The 21,026-nt window shown below is 42.7% G+C and overlaps 1 long non-coding RNA gene across 1 annotated transcript in view; it reads right to left on the reverse strand.

The window, feature by feature from the left end:
- Positions 1–398: 398 nt before the first annotated feature.
- The window catches only part of LOC120396690, a 69,900-nt gene continuing 49,272 nt past the window's right edge, over positions 399–21,026 (reverse strand). The window contains exons 2-3 of the long non-coding RNA XR_005593299.1: positions 2,028–2,108; positions 399–429 (exon numbers count right to left, since the gene is read on the reverse strand). This is a non-coding gene — a long non-coding RNA (uncharacterized LOC120396690). The remainder of the gene's footprint in view (positions 430–2,027; positions 2,109–21,026) is intronic.

Consider the following 21,026-nt stretch of genomic DNA (forward strand, 5'->3'; position numbering starts at 1 on the left):
GTACCCTAGTTCGACCCCTGCCCTTAGTGTAGACCTGCCCTTAGTGAAGCTGGTAATAAATTAAGACCAGTATTACACTTTAATTTACTGTAGATACTTACAGTCGCTTATGCATCACATAACAGAAATAGGTTTTGAAGAAAACAATTCTCTTGTGATCATGTTTCATTGTAAAGAAAATGCAGTATTCATGTAATTTATGTGTCTCTAAACTTGTTTGACTTTAAAGGTTTCTCGCATTTCAGTTTAAATCTGTACTGTATCAGCATCTAAATTCACAAGTGTCAGCATGAATTTCTCATACGGTAATTTAATTATCCACATATCAAAAGTAATTTCACACCTGGAAGTCTTTGCTTTTTCAGATTAGCAGACTGGTAGGCTGTACACTAGCATTTCTTGTAGTCATTTTCGGGGATCCTAGTTTTCCTTGATAAAAACAAAATTTTCTGATTAAAATAAAAATCTGTTTTTCTGTGATAAAAATGAAATGCTAAACTTTAGTTTTGTCACAATATATTGTTATCCATATACAGTAGAACCCATTTATCTGAGCCTCCGTTATGTAGCTCTCAGTACCAGCTGAACCATCAGCTGCCCAGGGCTCACAGTGGCTGGGGCTCAGGCAGTGGCTGACTACCCTAGACTTGCCCCACACCCATCTTAAAATAAGGGATAGAAAGCACTTTGCCAATTCTCCTGATTATCTCAATTGTTGATGATCTGATCTGGCCCTGGTCCCAATTAGATTAGATAAATGGGGTTCCACTGTAAATTTAAAGCACATTCAAAAATCAACCACAACAAGGGGAGATTATGCACATTCAGTAAGTGACCCTGGTACTATCAGGAAAATTTTGTTAATAGTTAATGTGTTTTATTTTTTCACGATGTGTAAAAACTAAAGATTCTCTGTAAAAATACAAATTCTGCATTTTCCATGGGAAACAGATTTCTAGGATCCCTGGTAATTTTGGGAAAAACAGTAAAAAGCATCAAAATAAAAGTGTCAGAAAGGAGACCACACTGTCATTTTATACCGTAGGATTTCTCCCCTGTGAATAAGTGGTTGGCAACCCAACTAAAAGTTCTTCTAATTCAATGTCACATCCTGAAATGGATTTCACACCACTGTCACAATGGATCCATTTACTGCAATACTTAACAATGGTCCCTTCTACCTGGTACTGGTATGACTACCTTTTTATTTGTTTGGGGCAGAGAGGGGGAGTTAAAGCTTCTCTGTGGCCTTGCTGCTTCTAACTTTGCTTGTTGGTAAGCAACATGCAGTCTGGAACATTAGAAATTGTATATATTAAAAAAAAAAAAAAGTGAAATTCCATCCCTTAACTCAGAACTTTTTCATTTGGGCAGGGATGTAGGGGGGAAGGTGAGTTAGTCAAATGACATTTTTATTTAATTAAGACCATAGGGCAGAATATGGACCAGGATGCTCAGTTTGACTAACTTACAATCATGCAACCTCAGTGGAGCCAGTGAGGTTGCAGATGCAAGGAGTTAAAGTAAGGGGGAAGCGTGAAGCTCCCCCTCCTCTGTTAAAAGCCTGAGAAAAGATCACCTGACTCTTCCTGACATGGGTAAGCTCCAGGTATGGATCCTCTGTCCAGCACCCATGTCCCCACCCCACAAGAGCTGTAACCACACAGCTTACTACCCAGCCCCTGCACCACTGCTGACCCCTCAGCTTCCCTCCACAGCTGAAACATGCCCTGTCCCAGACTCCAGCTGTGTGGGTGTTCTGGGTCTTCAGTTTACCTTATCAAGGGGCACAAGGTATGCACAAAATGCACAGACACTTTGCAAATGGATTCTAGCACCATGGCTCCTAACATAATCACATGAAAAATACAAAAATAAATCCTACATGCATTTCCCTTTTCCAATTTCCTCACCACTCCAGAGCATTTCTTGGGCTGGGGTCAGAGTCCTCTGGGGCCAGCCAGGGTCTTTCTGTTGCAGTGTATGGCTTATCTGCTCAGACAAGGAGCCTTTTGTCAGCACCTCACCTTCTGATTTTGGCTGTTCCTTCCTCTTCCCCTTTCCCTCTGGTGGCCAAAACTTTCTGTGTGGCTCTTTGAGTCTTCCACCTGTAGAGTTTTTAAAGGTTAGCATCAACATGTTGGTTTCTCTAGCCATATCTGCACTACAGTTGCTTTGCCAGTGGAGATGCAGCTTATACCAACAAAATGAGTTGTTTGACTAGCATAGTTAAACCACCTCCATGAACAACATAAGCTACATCAGCAGAAGCACACGCTTGTGAGTGTAACTTCTTCTACACTAGGACTTTTGCTGGCATAGCTATGTTGGTGATATGTGATTTTTTTTCCCTGCTATCCTAGCCAACATAGTTATGCCATCAAAACTTTGTAGTGGAGACCAGGCCTCTGTCCTGCATTTGGGAATTTTCCTTTCTCCAATTACCAGCCCTCTGTTGGGGATGTGCTTAACAGCTTGTTAACCATGCTGGATGCATAAACCTAGAGACATTCCATGATATGGCAATTGTCAAGGTAACAGCTTCCAAAAATCAACCAGAAGAGTTTGAGGCATATTCATATGAGACTGGATGTATGAGATGTGAGGATCTATAGCAGGAGAGGGGAGGGAATAGGAGCTCTAGAGCAGAGGTCGGCAACCTTTCAGAAGTGGTGTGCCCGAGTTGTCATTTATTCACTCTAATTTAAGGTTTCGTGTGCCAGTAATACACTTTAATATTTTTAGAAGGTCTCTTTCCATAAGTCTATAATATATAAATAAACTATCATTGTATGTACAGTAAAAAAGGTTTTTAAAATGTTTAAGAAGCTTCATTTAAAAATTAAATTAAAATGCAGAGCCCCCTGGACCGGCGGCCAGGACCCGGGCAGTGTGAGTGCCACTGAAAATCAGCTTGTGTGCTGCCTTTGGCTCGTGTGCCATAGGTTGCCTACCCCAGCTCTAGAGTGAAGTAGAGACAGAGCAGCTTAGGGATAGCATTGTTTTCCTTATTCTGATAAATTTCCTCCTTCAGTTTCTAAAGGTGAATTTTTACCATTGTCATTTTGTGACTCTTTACCATTGTCAAATGACTATCACCATAACTGTACAGATATCAGTGGGATGAGCAGGTAGAGGCAGGGGATCTCCATGAAATAAGCAAATAGATGCTCTCTAAAGAGGGTGTGAAGTGCTACCTGCAAGACTTGGGTTATTTTACAGCCTTTCATGAAAATTTACAGGCTTGGAGAAGGTGCCAGATTAATAACCCTGGAGATTGAAGGTCTATATTTATCCACAGAAGAATGATGGCATATGCAAACTTCCCATAAGCCTCAACCCTATTCTCAAGGGAGAACCCCTGTAGGGGTGAGAAACATCTCTGCTCTGTCAGTTGTCTGCTCTGAGGCTAGCTGGCAAAAATTAGGACTGAGCTCACTTGAAATTAAAGCAGAATTGAAACTCCAGACCCTGGCCTACCTACCTATTTACTTTGTTTAATATCGGTAGTTTTGTCAATTTTTAAGTCAGTTTTTCCTCCCTAAAGTATTTTTAAGCATTGTTTTCTACTAGGGCTGTCAAGCAATTAATCACACGATTAATTGCTCTGTTAAACAATAATAGAATACCATTTATTTAAATATTTTTGGATGTTTTCTACATTTTCAAATATATTGATTTCAGTTACAACACAGAATACAAAGTGTACATTGCTCACTTTTTTATAGTGCAAATATTTGTAATAAAAAATAAATATAAAACAAAAATAGCATTGTTCAATTCACCTAGTACAACTGCTATAGTGCAATCTCTTTATCATGAAAGTGCAACTTACAAATGTAGAATTATGTACAAAAAATAACTGCATTTAAAAATAAAACAATGTAAAACTTCAGAGCCTACAGTCCTACTTCTGGTTCGGCCAAATGCGCAGACAAACAAATGTGTTTACATTTGTGGCAGATAATGCTCCCGCTTCTTGTTTACCATGTCACCTGAAAGTGAGAACAGGCATTCACATGGCACTGTTGTAGCTGGCGTAGCAAGATATCTGTGTAAGCAGGACTGGCTCCAGGCCCCAGCACGCCAAGCGCGTGCTTGGGGTGGCATGCCGCGGGGGGCGCTCCGCCGGTCGCCGGGAGGGCGGCAGGTGGCTCCGGTGGACCTCCCGCAGGCGTGCCTGCAGAGGGTTCGCTGGTCCTGCGGCTCCGGTGGACCTCCCGCAGGCACGTCGGCAGGAGGTCCACCGGAGCCGCAGGACCGGCAACCACCAGAGCGCCCTCCACAGCGTGCCGCCGTGCTTGGGGCGGCAAAATTGCTAGAGCTGCCCCTGTGTGTGAGATGCGCTAAAGATTCATATGCCTCTCCATGCTTCAACCACCATTCCAGAGGGCATATGTCCATGATGATGATGGGTTCCACTTGATAATGATCCAGAGCAGTGCAGACTGATGCATGTTCACTTTAATCATCTGAGTCAGATGCTACCAGCAGAAGGTTGATTTTCTTTTTTGGTGGTTCGGGTTCTGTAGTTTCTGCATCAGAGTGTTGCTCTTTGAAGACTTCTGAAAGCATGCTTCACACCTCATCCTTCTCAGATTTTGGAAGGCACTTCAGATTCCTATACCTTGGGTGAAGCGCTGTAGCTATTTTTAGAAATCTCACATTGGTGCCACCTTTGTGTTTTGTCAAATCTGCAGTGAAAGTGTTCTTAAAATGAACATGTGCTGGGTCATCATCTGAGACTGCTATAACATGAAATATATGGCAGAATTTGGGTAAAACAGAGCAGGAGACATACAATTCTGCCCCCAAAAAATTCAGTCACAAATTTAATTAACACATTATTTCTTTAATAAGTGTCATCAGCATGAAAGCATGTCCTCTGGAATGGTGGCCAAAGCATGAAGGGGTACTAATGCATAGTGTAGACAAAGACCTAAGTGACTTGTTTGAGGTCTTGCAGGAAGCCCAGAACAGGAAACTGACCCTGGGTCGCCCACGTTCCAGACTAGCTCCTTAACCACTGTATCATCCTTCCTCTGAACATTATTTTGTTTCCAGGTTAGATTCAAAAACCAAACCCAAAGAATGTTTTCGTCCTGTTTAAATTTAGATGGAGCCAAAATCTTGAGCCGTTAACTCCAAACTTTAGGCCTGGATCTTGCTGAGATGATGACAGGCTTGGACCATTACTGCCATGCAGCATCCTGCTGACTTCAGTGGGAGTAAGGGTGCAGATCCCTTTGCTGGATTGGAGTCTTGGGGGAAGATCCAAAGGCCACTGAAGTCAATGGAAAGACTGTCACTAACTCTTTCCATTGACTTCAAAGGCATTTGGCTCAGGACCTTTATGGGCAAAAATTTTAAAAAGTCCATTCTTATTTTATCCACTCACCATCATTTTTACTATCTGCTCCATATTTTCAATGAAACTGTTGAGGTCATTCCCACTACAGTAATAATCACCACTTCTTGCAAAAAGACACATCGTAAACATAGGGAGAGGGATGAGATACCATGATGATGAATATGCTGTACATACCTAGACTGATGTGCTAGATACAGAGTTGTGTGAGAGTTTGGAGATGGGTCTTCAAGGTAGAGGTGTGTGTTAAATGCAGTTAATAGTTTTTAAATGTAATATGTTATATAGTAGTCACATTCCAAAATAAGTCTGTTAGAAGTCTGTCTGGTTCTAACTGAAGTGATGGGATAGCTTTTCCCGGGAGTATGCTAAGATTGATGTGCACTGTTATTTATTATGCAAATGAACATCTTGATCCATATTTAGCACAACTCTAGCTCAGTTAGTCTAGTGTTGGGTCACTAATTAGATCGGAAACAGAAAATGGGTAAAGCTAACAGTTAAGTGACAACAAAATCAGTAACACTTTAACATAATGGCCTGGTTAATTACAAAGCGGTATCAGTAAGAATGATTCATAGATTCTAGGACTGGAAGGGACCTCGAGAAGTCATTGAGTCCAGTCCCCTGCCCTCATGGCAGGACCAAATACTGTCTAGACCATCTCTGATAGCCATTTATCTAACCTACTCTTAAATATCCCCAGAGATGGTGATTCCACAACCTCCCTAAGCAATTTATTCCAATGTTTAACCACTCTGACCATTAGGAACTTTTTCCTAATGTCCAACCTAAACCTCCCTTGCTGCAGTTTAAGCCCATTGCTTCTTGTTCTATCCTTAGAGGCTAAGATGAACAAGTTTTCTCCCTCCTCCTTATGACACCCTTTTATATACCTGAAACTGCTCTCATGTCCCCTTTCAGTCTTCTCTTTTCCAAACTATACAAACTCAATTATTTCAGCCTTCTTTCATAGGTCATGTTCTCTAGATCTTTAATCATTCTTGTTTCTCTTCTCTGGATCCTCTCCAATTTCTCCACATCTTTCTTGAAATGTGGTGCCCAGAACTGGACACAATACTCCAGTTGAGGCCTAACCAGCGCAGAGTAGAGCAGAAGAATGACTTCTTGTGTCTTGCTCACAACACACCTGTTAATGCATCCCAGAATCATGTTTGCTTTTTTTGCAACAGCATCACACTGTTGACTCGTATTTAGCTTGTGGTCCACTATAACCCTTAGATCCCTTTCTGCCGTACTCCTTCCTAGACAGTCTCTTCCCATTCTGTATGTGTGAAACTGATTGTTCCTTCCTAACTGGAGCACTTTGCATTTGTCTTTATTAAACTTCATCCTGTTTACCTCAGACCATTTCTCCAATTTGTCCAGATCATTTTGAATTATGACCCTATCCTCCAAAGCACTTGCAATCCCTCCCAGTTTGGTATCATCTGCAAACTTAATAAGCATACTTTCTATGCCAATATCTAAGTCATTGATGAAGATATTGAACAGAGCCGGTCCCTGAACAGACCCCTGTGGAACCCCACTTGTTATATCTTTCCAGCAGGATTAGGAACCATTAATAACTCTGAGTATGGTTATCCATCCAGTTATGCACCCACCTTATAGTAGCCCCATCTAAGTTGTATTTGCCTAGTTTATTGATAAGAATATCATACGAGACCGTATCAAATGCCTTACTAAAGTCTAGGTATACCACATCCACCGCTTCTCCCTTATCCACAAGACTCATTATCCTATCAACGAAAGCTATCAGATTGGTTTGACACGATTTGTTCTTTACAAATCTATGCTGGCTAGTCCCTATCATTTTACCACCTTCCAAGTGTTTGCAGATTATTTCCTTAATTACTTGCACCATTATCTTCCCTGGCACAGAAGTTAAACTACTGGTCTGTAGTTTCCTGAGTTGTTTTTATTTCCCTTTTTATAGATGGGCACTATATTTGCCCTTTTCCAGTTTTCTGGAATCTCTCCTGTCTCCGTGATTTTCCAAAGATAATAGCTAGAGGCTCAGATACCTCCTCTATTAACTCCTTGAGTATTCTAGGATGCATTTCATACGGCCCTGGTGACTTGCAGGCATCTAACTTTTCTAAGTGATTTTTAATTTGTTCTTTTTTATTTTATCTTCCAAACCTACCCCCTTTCCATTAGCATTCACTATGTTAGGCATTCCTTCAGACTACTTGGTGAAGACCGAAACAAAGAAGTCATTAAGCATCTCTGCCATTTCCAAGTTTCCTGTTACTGTTTCTCCCTCCTCACTGAGCAGTGGGCCTACCCTGTCCTTGGTCTTCCTCTTGCTTCTAATGTATTGATAAAAAGTCTTCTTGTTTTCCTTTATTCCTGTAGCTAGTTTGAGCTCATTTTGTGCCTTTGCCTTTCTAATCTTGCCCCTGCATTCCTGTGTTGTTTGCCTATATTCATCCTTTGTAATTTGTCCTAGTTTCCATTTTTTATGAGACTCCTTTTTATTTTTTAGATCATGCAGGATCTCATAGTTAAGCCAAGGTGGTCTTTTCCACATTTTCTATCTTTCCTAACCAAGGTAATAGCTTGCTTTTGGGCCCTTAATAGTGTCCCTTTGAAAAACTGCCAACTCTCCTCAATTGTTTTTCCACTCAGTCTTGATTCCCATGGGACCTTACCTATCAGCTTTCTGAGCTTACCAAAATCTGCCTTCCTGAAATCCATTGTCCCTGTTTTGCTGTATTCCCTTCTACCCTTCCTTAGAATTGTGAACTCTATGATTTCATGATCACTTTCACCCAAGCTGCCTTCCACTTTCAAATTCTCAACGAGTTCCTCCCTATTTGTTAAAATCAAATCTAGAACAGCTTCCCCACCAGTAGCTCTTTCAACCTTCTGAAATAAAAAGTTGTCTGCAATGCAGTCCAAGAACTTATTAGATAGTCTGTGCCCCGCTGTGTTGTTTTCCCAACATATATCTGGATAGTTGAAGTCCCCCATCACCACCAAATCTTGGGCTTTGGATGATTTTGTTAGTTGTTTAAAAAAAGCCTCATCCACCTCTTCCACCTGGTTAGGTGGCCTGTAGTAGACTCCCAGCATGACATCACCCTTGGTTTTTACCCCTTTTAGCCTAACCCAGAGACTCTCAACACTTCCATCTCCTCTGTCCATCTCAACCTCAGTCCAAGTGTGTACATTTTTAATATATAAGGCAATACCTCCTCCCTTTTTCCCCTGTCTATCCTTCCTGAGCAAGCTGTACCCATCCATACCAACATTCCAATCGTGTATTATCCCATCAAGTTTTGGTGATGCTAACAATGTCATAGTTGTATTTATTTATTAGCACTTCCAGTTCTTCCTGCTTATTACCCATACTTCTCGCATTTGTATATAGGCATCTAAGATACTGATTTGATTTTGCCTCCCAGTTTTGCCCTGGCCCTCCTTTCTCTCTGCCATTATAACCCATGCTCTCTCCTATTTCCAGATGTAACCATTTGTGGCTTGAGTTTTTCCATCAACTTCAATGGTCTTGAGTTATACATAGGGGCATGCCAGGGAAGTAATGGAGCGCACAGAACTCCACCAGATCTACAGCTGGTGGCTGAAGGTAACGTACTTTAAAGTAGGCTGCTCTAAATTATGCCGGGGGTTTTTTGGGCCCTGGGATCAAAGGAAAGGAAAGGAGGCCTTTTGCTTCCGTTCTGCCACCAGTCTCATTTCCCTTCAGCCTTCTTTCAAGTGCATGGCAGCATAGCTTCAATGGAGCTATGCTACCATGGGTTCGACCAGTGACTTTTGTTGCTACAGTCCTATTTTAGGAGGTGTGTGAGCATGAAGAATAAACTTACTGGGTATGCTGACCCAGTCAGTGAAGCTTAGGCAAGCAAACCTCGTGGATTTAGGGAAGGGAAAAAAACAGATGGTCTTGCCTGTCCACTTCCCACCTAGAGTTGGCAGGCACCCTGAAGCTCTCATGGAGGTGTTTCTGTGGGGGAAGGTTGGAATAATACCAAAGAGGAAGAATTCCTTCTTGTGTCCCCACCAGAACCCAATCTGTTCTTTGCCTGGATCTGCTAAACTCTTCTTCCTTCCACCCACAGTGTCTGAGGGGATGACTTTGCTCCTGTTATGATAAATCTGGCGGAGAAGCCTATGAAATGTGATACTTGTTATAACAGAGTCATTCTTGGCAGCTTCTTCAAAGTGCTTGTGTAATTTCTCTGTAAATCTGTACACAATGAAGATGGAAAAAGAGAGACTGTGACATTGCCAAGCATTTATGGAAAGGAAACTCCATAATGAGAATCAAGGTAAAAGGCTTAAATGGATATGTGTGATATTCGACCCAAGGAGCCTGATTCTCATCTGACTCATTTCACACTGACTTCAGTTGAGTGATTCTTCACTTGCACTGGTGAAAGTGGGAGGAGAATCAGGGCCAAGCAAGATGTTTATTACAAATGGCTATTAGCCCCATAATTTTAATCATGTGGCTTTGTTATTCACCTTCCCAGTAGTAAAAAAATTGTTTGGATAAACATATGGGGCCACATTCATTGTCTTATCGCTCTGTTGGCTCCAGTGGGATTGCATGAGTGAAACTGAGAGCAACATTTGGTTTGTATTCCAGCTGGTTCAGATACTGAAAACTGCAAAGTGATTGCAAACTCTATAAGAATCCCTTTATGAACAAGAAACAGGCCAATTTGTGATCTCATTCAAACCCTGTGCAACCAGATGTGAAATAGATAATACTGCACATAGTCAGCCATTTCTGTCCACACTTGCAACAACATGTCCGTATGCTTAAAATATAGTAAGTATATATTAATTTATCATAAAAGATGGGATTTTGTCTGCCAAAAGTGAAAACAATTAATAGATTCCAAGGCCAGAAGGGACCTTTGTGATCCTCTAGTCTGACTTTCTGTACAACGCAGGCCATAGAACTTACCCAAAATAACGCTTAGTTCATATATTCTAGAAAAACAGCCAATCTCGATTTAAAAATTGTTAGTGATGGAGAATCCAGCATGACCCTCGATAAATTGTTCCAATGGTTAATTACCGCCACATGTTAAAAATTTATGCCTTATTTCTAGTCTGAATTTGTCTAGTTTTAACTCCCACCCATTGGATCCTGTTATACCTTTCTCTGCTAGATGAAAGAGGAGTCTGTTATGTTTTGTTCCCCGTGTAGGTACTCACCCCTTAACCTTCTCTTTGTTAAGCTAAATCGAAAGACTCAAAGAGCTCAGTCACCATAACGTGAGTTTTGTCATCCTTTAATCAGTCTTGTGACTTTTCTCTGAACCCTCTCCAATTTATCAACATCCTTCTTGAATTGTGGGCACTGGCGTTGGACACAGACAGTATTCCTGCAGCGGTCACACCGGTCAAATAGAGAGGGGAAATAACCTCTCTACCCTTACTTGAGATTCCCATTTATGCATCCTAGGATTGCATTAGCTCTTTTGGTAACAGTAGCATGTTGGGAGCTCATGTTCAGCTGATTATCCACCATGACCACAAAATGGTTTTTATTGTCACTTCTTCCCAGGATAGCATCCTCCATCCTGTCAGTAAGGTCTGCATTTTTTTGTTCACAGATATTTACATTTACATTTAACATTACTAAATCACACATTGTTTGCTTGCGACCGGTTTACCAAGCAATCTAGATCACTCTCAATCAGTGACCTGTCCTCTTCACTGTTTACCACTCACAGAGAGAGGTGCCTAAGTCTGGGCTGCAGGGAGGTGCCTATCTCTGCAAGTGAACCACAGTCCTGGGGAAAATGAGTGCTCCTCTGCCTAACTTGCATGTGGAGCCTGATCTGGTAGGAATGCTCAGAGGCTCTGGTAGTGGAGGGGAAGGAGCTCCCTTATATTTAGCCCAGTGGTTAGAGCGCTCACTGAGGATGTGGGAGACCATCAGTTTAATCCCCACTCTGCCTCATGAGGATAAGGGATCTGCCACCTCTCAAGTGAGTGTTCTAACTAGAGCTGTAGAGTCATTTAGACTCATTCTTTGGCCCAATTAATATGTAATTATTTAATTAAAGAGGAACAGCTTAAACAGAAGGAACTGAGGGAACCTGAATATCTGAGTGTTCCTTAGCTGAGTGGTAACAGCACTCTCCTGAGAGGTGGGATATTCCTATTCAAATCCCTTCTCCTCATCAGGCAGACAGAGAGACTTGTACAGGGGGTCTCTTACATCCTGGGTGAGTGTGGTAACCACAGAGCTAAAGATTATGAGGGAGGTAGACTTCCTCTGATTGTTTTGTTTGGACTTAGACAGCCTTTGAGCATGCCTACTGGATTGGGCCCCACATGTGAGCTAGGGAGGAGCACCTACCTTCCCCTGGTTCATGGATCACTCTGGGGCATAGGTGAGAGATAAGTGTCTGGGCATTTAGAGGGAGGCAGCAGTGTGCATGCCCAGAACCATAGGCACCTAGGAAATTTCTACTGCAAAATCTTAGGACCCAAGTGAATTTAAGTGCCTACAGAATTACCTGGCAGCTGGGCGGGGATTTTGTGGATCACAACGGCACTTAAAAATACAACTTAGGCGCCTAACCACCTTTGGGGATCTTGACCTCAGAACTTAAAGGAAACATTCCAGTACATAGGCAGGAAATAATATGATTGCCAGTTTTCAACTGGAACGCCTGGTTGAAAAGGGACCCTGGCGTCTCCGGTCACCACCACCAACCGGCCCATTAAAAGTCCAGTCAGCAGTGCTGCGGGTCTAAGGCAGGCTAGTCCCTACCTGTCCTAGCACCACGCTGCGCCCTGGAAGCAGCCAGCAGGTCCGGCTCAGAGGTGAGGGGGCCACAGGACTCTGGGCACTGCCCTTGTCCTGAGCACTGGCTTCGCATTCCCATTGGCCAGGAACCGCAGCCATTGGGAGCTGAGGGGATGGGGCAGTGCCTGTGGGCAAGAGCAGCACTTGGAGCCTCCTAGGCCCCCCGCCTAGGAGCTGGACATGCTGGCCGCTTCTGGGGCACAGCGTGGAGCCAGGACAGGCAGGGTGCCTGCCTTAGCCCTGTTGCACCACTGACCTGGAGGTAAGCCCACGCCCCAACCCCAAGGACCACCCAACCCAGAGCCTCCTCCTGAACCCCAAGCCCCTCATCCCTGGGCCAGCCCCAGAGCCTGCACCCCCAGCCTGAGCCCTGACCTCCCCAGCCCCCTGCTCCAGCCCTGATCCCCCTCCCGCTCTCCTAACCTTTCAATCCCAGCCCGGAGCACCCTCCTGCACCCCAAATACCTCATCCCTGCCCTCACACCAGAGCCCACACCCCCATCAGGAGCTCTCACCCCCGCCACACACTCCAACCCCTGCCCTAGCCTGGAGCCCCCTGCCACACCTTGAACCCCTCATTTCTGGCCCCACCCTGGAATCCACCCCCCCCAGCCCCTACCCTCTCCCACTCCCCAACCCCCTGCCTCAGAGCCCCCTCCCATACCCTGAACCCTTGACTCCACCTCCCAGCCCCAAGCCCCTCATCCCTGGCCCTACCCCAGAGCCTGCACCCCCTGCTGGAGCCCTCACCCTCTCCTGCACCCCAACCCCCTGAGCCACGCCGGTGGAAAGGAGCAAGTGAATGAGGGTGGGGAGAGTGAGCAACGGGGGGGGTGGTGGTGGATGGAGTGAGCAGTGGTGGGGCCTCAGAGGAGGGGCGGGGCAAGGGTGTTCAGTTTTGTGTGAGTAGAAAGTTGGCAACCCTATGATAATCAGATTACTAATATAGAGTAAATTGTGTGTAACAAAAAATTACTATAAAAAGAACCCAAATTTGACTGGCAGACACCCAAAAGAGCAGAGGCCAACATTTTCAAAATGACTTAGTGATTTGCTGGATGCGTCAATTTTTGAGTGCCCAGCCTGAGTCCCTTTAGAAGGTCCTGGTTTGTCAGGAAGTGTAGAGCACTCATCCACTGGGAATCAGGCCTATTCAATGTTTCTCAAGATGGGCACTCAATAACTGAAGTGCCCAGTTCTTTTGGAATATTAACATTTGATGGATGTTGCCTGGTCTGCTAAATGTTTATATAGAGATTTCAGTCAATTCAATAAAAACACTAGAAACTACATATCACAGTTGTAATGATGCTCACTTTGTAATATGGTAACACCCTGTTAAATAGAAAGCTCTGATTGTGTTCCAATATAATGTCTCTTTACACAAAAGCTAACTGTTGTAATGACTATTGCTTTTGTTTCTGATATTTACAACTTTTCAGGTATTCTTCTTTTGTATGTTGATATCTAGATTGTTCAGCCAGTTAACTGCTGCATCATCAAAGGTAGCTAGATGTAGCAGTCTGCTCTCCAGTCTTCTAATTGTGAGCTCCACCACATATCTGACTGTCTGCATCACTTCCCCACTATCACAGTGTGAAGATTGGGCTAAGCCAAATTTCTGCATTGTGGCTGGCATGCTGGCCATTCCAGTGAGTAGCCTGTTAAGCCTAGTCCAGGATTTGTGTCCCAGGCTACAAACAGGTGGAAGCAAATTAGGGCTTCTGAAATTTGTCAGTATATTTGTCTCTATCCCAGAGTTGCTGCTTCTCTGCAAAGACATAACTGTTGGCCCTGATGTGTTATCTGAGATTGGCAGTGTGGCGGCAGCACTGGATATAAGTGCATGGATGGCTGCTGCAAAGTCAGTCATGGCAAGTCAGCAGGAGCTGCAGGTGTAGGTGTTTTCTTCTGGAGGTGGGCAGACCTTATAGGAAGCACGAGTTGTTTGTTTGCAGCTGTTGGAACCATTGTCAGCTTTGTATGCAGCAGGTTGTTTTCACCCATTATAGCCCTCCATGCAGTTTTAAGGGTAATGGCATCTCAATGAAGTTTTGAGGGAGCTATTTAAGCCAACATGTTTAAATTAGATGTTAAGGTGTAGCTAAGGCAACCACCAATGAGATGGGTGGCTGTGTTCAACTCCAAATCAAAGAGATGCATATACTGACTTCTGCCGCATAATATTCCACTGGAGCAAATACCAGTGTCATGACTAAAATTTGTTAAACATTTGCCTCCACTCCCCAGGAGTCTTCTGGATCAAAGCACTGTGGGAAGAGATCTTTTTTTTAAGTGTTCTAGATAGGACTGGCGGTCCAGTTTGATTCCTAAATAAGTGACAACTATCTGGAAAGGGAATGAATGAAGGTTGTGGCCCCTACTTATATTTCCTTACCTTCATCAGTGAAGATTTACATTAAGTGGCCAGAGTATTTATGTCCTGGCTGAGTGAGCCTTCCATATTGTGTAGATCGTTATCCACATTAGTGAGACAGATGTCATCTGTGTATACATACTTATCAACCTTTGTTGTTGGTAGGTCAAAAGTATACAAGCTGAAAATGACAGGAGCTAGAACCAATCCTTGTGGAAGTCTATTACGGTGACACCTAACTTTGTCTCCATCTTGCAAGATGAAGCTTCAATTCACTATCATTTCCAAGATAATCCACACCATGGGATTACAGGAAATAGCATGCAATAACTTGGCTGTCAGCCCCATCAAGGAGCCATCAAGTATCAATCCACACTAGGAACCTGTCACCTCTCTGTAATTTCAGTTCTGACTGCATGGCTGAAAGGCTTATCTGAGTTCTGTGTGTGTCTGTTAGCCACAAGCTGGAATGCAATGGCATTTGTGGTGACTGGAAACTCCTTGTGGCTGGAATCTTCAAAATGTCTTTTGACGGACTGCCAAGCTTTCTGGCTACACAGAGTAAAGTCCATCTTTATGACTGACTCTGTCCATCAGTCATGCCTGGTTTGATTCAGCAGTTGAATGAGTTCCTCAGATTTATTAGTGAGCTCCTGTTTGTTATTAGCTGATTTGAATTCCTGGTAGAGCTTAATTGCCTCTGATGACCACCCAGGGATATATTGTCAGTGATAGCATCTAGAAATCAATTTCTTAGCAGCTGCTTGAATTAATTCACTGAAGTCTGGTAGAAGTCATTTATATTGGCTGGACATGTCAAGTCCAACTCAGCCAGTTTGCTGACAGATGTCTCTAGTTCTGCTTGCAAGACCTCCCACCAAGCTTTCCAAAGATTCCACCAGGCCTTCTGTAAGCTATTTGTTGATATCTGCAGGCCCATGGTGATCAAAGACAGCTGATTGCTGAGTCTTTGGGAAAGCTTCAAAGCTTCCACTCTATGACCAGTGGTGGCAGTTGCCCAGTGCACTGGGAGAGAGCCTGTTGCACAAATGCTACTGTGAAAAGTTGGTGTTTGCTTTGGGTTATAGAGGAGTTGAAGGTCAATGACTGGTGCCCACTCCATTAGACTCTGTCCGCCTGCATTGTTGTCAGGGTATTCCCAATTGACATGACAGAAAGTGAAGTTGCCACAGTAGATGGGAGGACCTGGAAAGATGGGTAGAGTGGGGATTGGCCAGTTAAATGATTGAAACTTGTAGCCATTAATCAGTGTAAGCTCATTTACTTTTATTGCCTGCCATTCTATGATATCACTTGGACCAGATGTTCATACAGTGACAGCGGACAGCCCTTCTCTAATGTAAGATGCCATTCCATACTGCTTGTGATGGTGATGAGTCATGACAGCATAGACTAGAACTGAAATGCATATCAGTGGTGGAATGTGTTTCCTGAAGCAAGATGAGGTGTGCATCCAGGTTTGTAGCTAAGTGGAAGGAGGTATCCCCCCTTTACTGCTGCATCCCCTCAATATTAAAATGCAGCATTTTGAGAACCAGCCCCAGTGGTAGAGTTTGCAGTTCTGGCCCTGAAAGGGGGCCCATTGGAGGATGGTTCTTTTGGGCTGATTGCTTAGAATGCAAACTGTATTTTGCAATTTTGTCTACTTTTGTTTCGCTTTATGCTACTCATGGGGAATGCCATGAGAAGGTGACAGAGATGTCCCCCTTCTCAGATGTTAACAGAACAACAGTGCCTATTTTTTTTAAACATATATTGAAGTGAGCTTAGTGTTTGTGAAAGATTCCAGGTGGATAGCTCTGAAGAACTGAAGTCCTCTATTTATCGATAGGACAGTGACAACTCAAGCAGCAGCCATGCAAGCTTCCCTGTACTACCTCCACCAATGTGTCTCAACCTTGACATGGGGGTGCCACCAATAAGAGTGAGAAATTAAGTCATCCTCTATTCAGTCCTTGGATTCTCTGCAGGTGGATTGATTTAAATCACAGATTTAAATCATGGTTTACTCAGCAAGCCGGAAATCTTGATTAAACCATCAACTTCAATCGTGTTTTGCATTTGTACTTTTATTTTCCTAAAGAAAGGTTGATTCTCATTGGTTGGTAACTATTAAAACATGTTGATTTGCAGCTAAATATAGCCTTTACACTAAATGTGGTGCTTCTTTTTGATAACCAGGAAAATGCACTATATCTATACTCATTTATTTATGTACTTATATAGTGAAACTAATATTTAGTCACATTCTTAAGTTTTACATTTTGATTACATTAAAAAAGGGTAAATGATGCATTTTTATTCACAGAATTAATAATTTTTTCTGGAAATTTGTGTTAAGCTCTATTTGGATGGAAATTCAAATTCAATAAAAAATGCACAAAAAAGCATTGTAATTTTTATATGTGTTGGATACATAAGAAAAAAAAGTTGATCAAAACATTTTGCATTTAAAACTAACCAGCTTATTAAACAAAGGAAATATCTGTAGTTAGTAAATTTAATTTATTGTTTTCAATGATCTCTGTGTTCAAGACTTCAGAATTAATAGAAGTCATCCTTGCATATGTAGTTTTCTTCTATTCATAGATTGGAAGAGGGAAGCAAATTTTCCGGCTTTTTCAACTCCTAATTAGTTTCTTAACTTTGAATGAATTAGTCATTAACTGGACTTGTTGACCAAACTGAAAGAAAATATTCTCTTTGCACCTGCCGAAGAGGCTACTGATATCAAAAGCTGATTTAGCACTTCAACAAACTCTGGTTTGAGGTTGTTACCCTGTGACTTCCATCAGTTCACTGGTTTGAATTTCTTTAAATCTTGGCAGCAAACGTACTACTTAATGCTTTTTTGTATTTAATTAAAATGATTTTAATAGATTATAAATTTAGGCCTGAGCATACATTGTCAATTTCAAATTAAATTTTAAATAGGTTTTATTTTTTTAAATAAATCAGTTTTTAATTTAAATTAAAAAACTAATTTAATTTTTAAAAAATCCACTTTTTAAATAAATTTTTATCCACACTGCTTCTTGCTGAGGCAGCAAACAGAAGTATCAACTGTATATGTGGGTTTTGAGATATGGACACCTGCCCACTAGGGAATAGTCTGGTCTGGACTTGTTTCATGTAGGTCAGTGAACAACCGTTCAATGGTAATGACTTTGTGACTACTTAATGCAGGACTGACACCAAATAACCACCCCCTATTACCAGTTCTATGAGCCAGGCACTCCACAAGTATAAATAACTGCTCTCTCTCTCTCTTCCTCCGCCCCCATTGATCACACACATTTTCTAGCATTTGGACACTTGTTGAGAACAAAGGCTGAAGAACGTTCACTGTGCTATGAGTCATACAGACAGAAATGCATGAAGATCATGACTATCAGAAACCAGAACTAGAGCAAGAATATTTTTATGCAGGAATTATTCTCAGTGCTGCGGCTGCATTCTATTCAGCTATGTCAGAGACCAACTGGAAGCAGGAAGTAACACATTTTTCAACAAGTGCAGTACTTTTTTTTCTTTTTCTAAAACAACTTATTGACAGGGAGTATTTTCACTTAATTTATCAAAGGGATTTTCCCAAAACACATTAGCTGATGATGTGACTTCCTCTCAGAGCACTGATGTTGTTACATGCTTAAGAAAACGGGAGGGGCAACAAACCCTGCATGTTTCATAAAAGGTTTTAATGTAAGAATTTTTGTATATAATCTATATACTGTATCAAGAACAGTAACAGATTAACACCAGGGCTTATGGGGTCCATGCCTAGGGGCCCCAGCCAATTTGGGAGCCCCCAGAGGAGCACAGGAAACTGGGTAGAAGTAAGGAGTCACTGGCACTGGAACTATGGCCCTGCCCCCTGCTCCTCCTTTTCGAGGCTCTGCCCCCTGGCCAGGCTGGAAGACAGAGATGGGCCATGGTAAGAGCTGCCCAGGGAGCCCAAGCTGCTGTGGGGAGCCCCAGACCCTCCACCTGCCCTGGGCTCGGGCTGAGATGCCCAAGAGCAGTCCCCAGCCCATGTCCCTTCCCTGCCTCATTGCTTGTAGGACCCCAGGGCAGGGGCTCCAGTCTGGCCTCCTGCCCCCTCCCAAGGGCCTGCAGACATGCTCTGCAGGGAGAAGAGCTCCAGCCACGGGGGAGAGGGGCTTGGGCAGAAGAGATGGGGTAGGGGGCTAGCTTCCCTGAAGGGGGACTGCATCCGCTGCCCATGCTGTGCACTGAATAAAACGGGTCCTCTGTGTGTCTGTGGGGACTGGGTAGGGGGAGGGAACCATGTGATTAAAGGCTGTAACATAATGCATACGGGCAAGGTGGCAATTATGTTTGAATGGGCAATGTGTTTCCTAACTTTACCCCTCCTAATTTCCTAATAGTTTATTGATGTAAGCAAACTTAACTAATGCTAAAGGAAGTTTTTTGTTTATTGCAAAGATAATGTCTTTTGCAATAAACATTCTTGCATGGAACAAAGAATTCTTGACATTTCTGAATGTCAGTGGGTGGAGGGTCTGGCAGTTTCTATCATGCTCCTGCTGGAATGTACTGTCTGTAGATTGCCAATGCCTCTTTGAGGAGGAATTTACCATCTTAGATTTCTCTGCAACACCACTTGCCACTGTCAAATGCTTGAAAGCCATGCCAATCATTTGCCTGTTTTTCAAAAATTTCTTTCAGGGGTACTTTCCTATCCTCTTCTTGTTCCTCTCATGCATCCTCTCATTGCTAATTCACCTAGATACTTAGTTACTAGTAGTTTAAAATGATTTTGATTGCATACATCCTATTTTTTATTCCAATTCTCCTCCACCCTCCCCCAAAAAATCTTTGCTTCATTTTTATTGATATTCATTTCTACAGCAAAATAGAACCTGTATAATACAGCCCTTGTACGAATCATATCATAACCATAGATAGTTACTTTCATGATTATTTATCAAAGTAGACAGACAACTAACACTTATACAGGATAATAGGAGAATTAGAGAAAAAACACTTAATTTGGCAAGGCCAGGTCCTCAGCTGATGTGAATCAGTGTAATTCCATTGAAATCAGTGGAGCTATACCAGTTTATGCCAACCATATAGTTCTAAATGAAATTTGTTCCCTGTAGTAGTGGGTATAAAATGAGAGATCTCTTTTACTGCCTCTGATGAATTATTGAGTTGTCTCCTTGATAAATTATTAATTAGGTTTTTAAAGAGCTAATTGATATTACTGCACAATAACTGCATTTTAATTAGAATTATTATAATTGCTTCAAGAAATGTTCTATCTAGTTCACAGATTTGTAATTTGAATTTAAAAAGAATTCTACTTAAGGGATGTAGATTTCATTGTATGTACTTTGTGTTTGTGCCAATTTATGTTATTTAAAAAAATATACATTTCTTTTTCTGCTGGGTCCTTGGTTCTAATTTCTTTTATCCTTCTTCTATTGTCTTCTCTCCATTTCTGGAATTAACACCAGAGGCTTTCTGAATTAGAGGCAATGAGGGATGATGATGATGGTCTTCACTTCCAGTAGTATCTTTAAAATTATCAAGGATTGAAAGGATTTTAAAATACAAGTGATAGAATTTTACTCATCAAGGCCTATCCACACTAGGGTAAAAGATGTATTTAAAAAACATGTTTGTTAACATTCTTTAGAACTCTAGTCTACACAGGGCAAATTGTATTTTAACACATATTGTTAGTTGGTCTAGGTCAGTGGTTCCCAAACTTGTTCTGCCGCTTGTGCAAGGAAAGCCCCTGGTGGGCCAGGCTGGTTTGTTTACCTGCCGCATCCGCAGGTTTGGCCGATCACGGCTCCCATTGGCTGCAGTTCACTGCTCCAGGCCAATGGGAGCTGCTGGAAGCAGCACAGGCCGAGGGACGTACTGGCCACCGCTTCCAGCAGCTCCCATTGGCCTGGAGCACTGCACCACAGCCACTGGGAGCCGCGATCGGCCGAATCTGCGGACGCGGCAGGTAAACAAACCGGCCCGGCCCACCGGGGCTTTCCCTGCACAAGCGGTGGAACAAGTTTGGGAACCATTGGTCTAGGTGAAATCTGGGGATGTGCTTTTTATCCTAGTGTAGGCTGGCCCTGAGAGGATGAGCTCTGGCTCCACCTCCAGTTGAGAAGCCAGGTGTTTAATATACAGGGTCTTCCCTGATCTGACTTGATTCACTCTCAGATGGCTCCTGTAGCAGCTGATGCCATTACAGAGAGGAAATGTACTTTAACATACTAACTTGCTGTACTATGCAAATGTGTAGGGGAGGAAACAGTCTTTTGTTTAACTTAGTAGTTATTAATCTGCCATAGCTATTGTTGAAAAGTGCAGCACCATTCCAGTCTCCCAGAGTCTGCAAGTTCCTGCTGGGCATGACAATGCTTTGTAATGGAACTTCCCAGCTGGACCTCACAGATTGATTAAAA

Source organism: Mauremys reevesii, linkage group 2 (genome assembly GCF_016161935.1).
Source record: "Mauremys reevesii isolate NIE-2019 linkage group 2, ASM1616193v1, whole genome shotgun sequence".
Lineage (NCBI taxonomy): Eukaryota > Metazoa > Chordata > Testudines > Geoemydidae > Mauremys > Mauremys reevesii.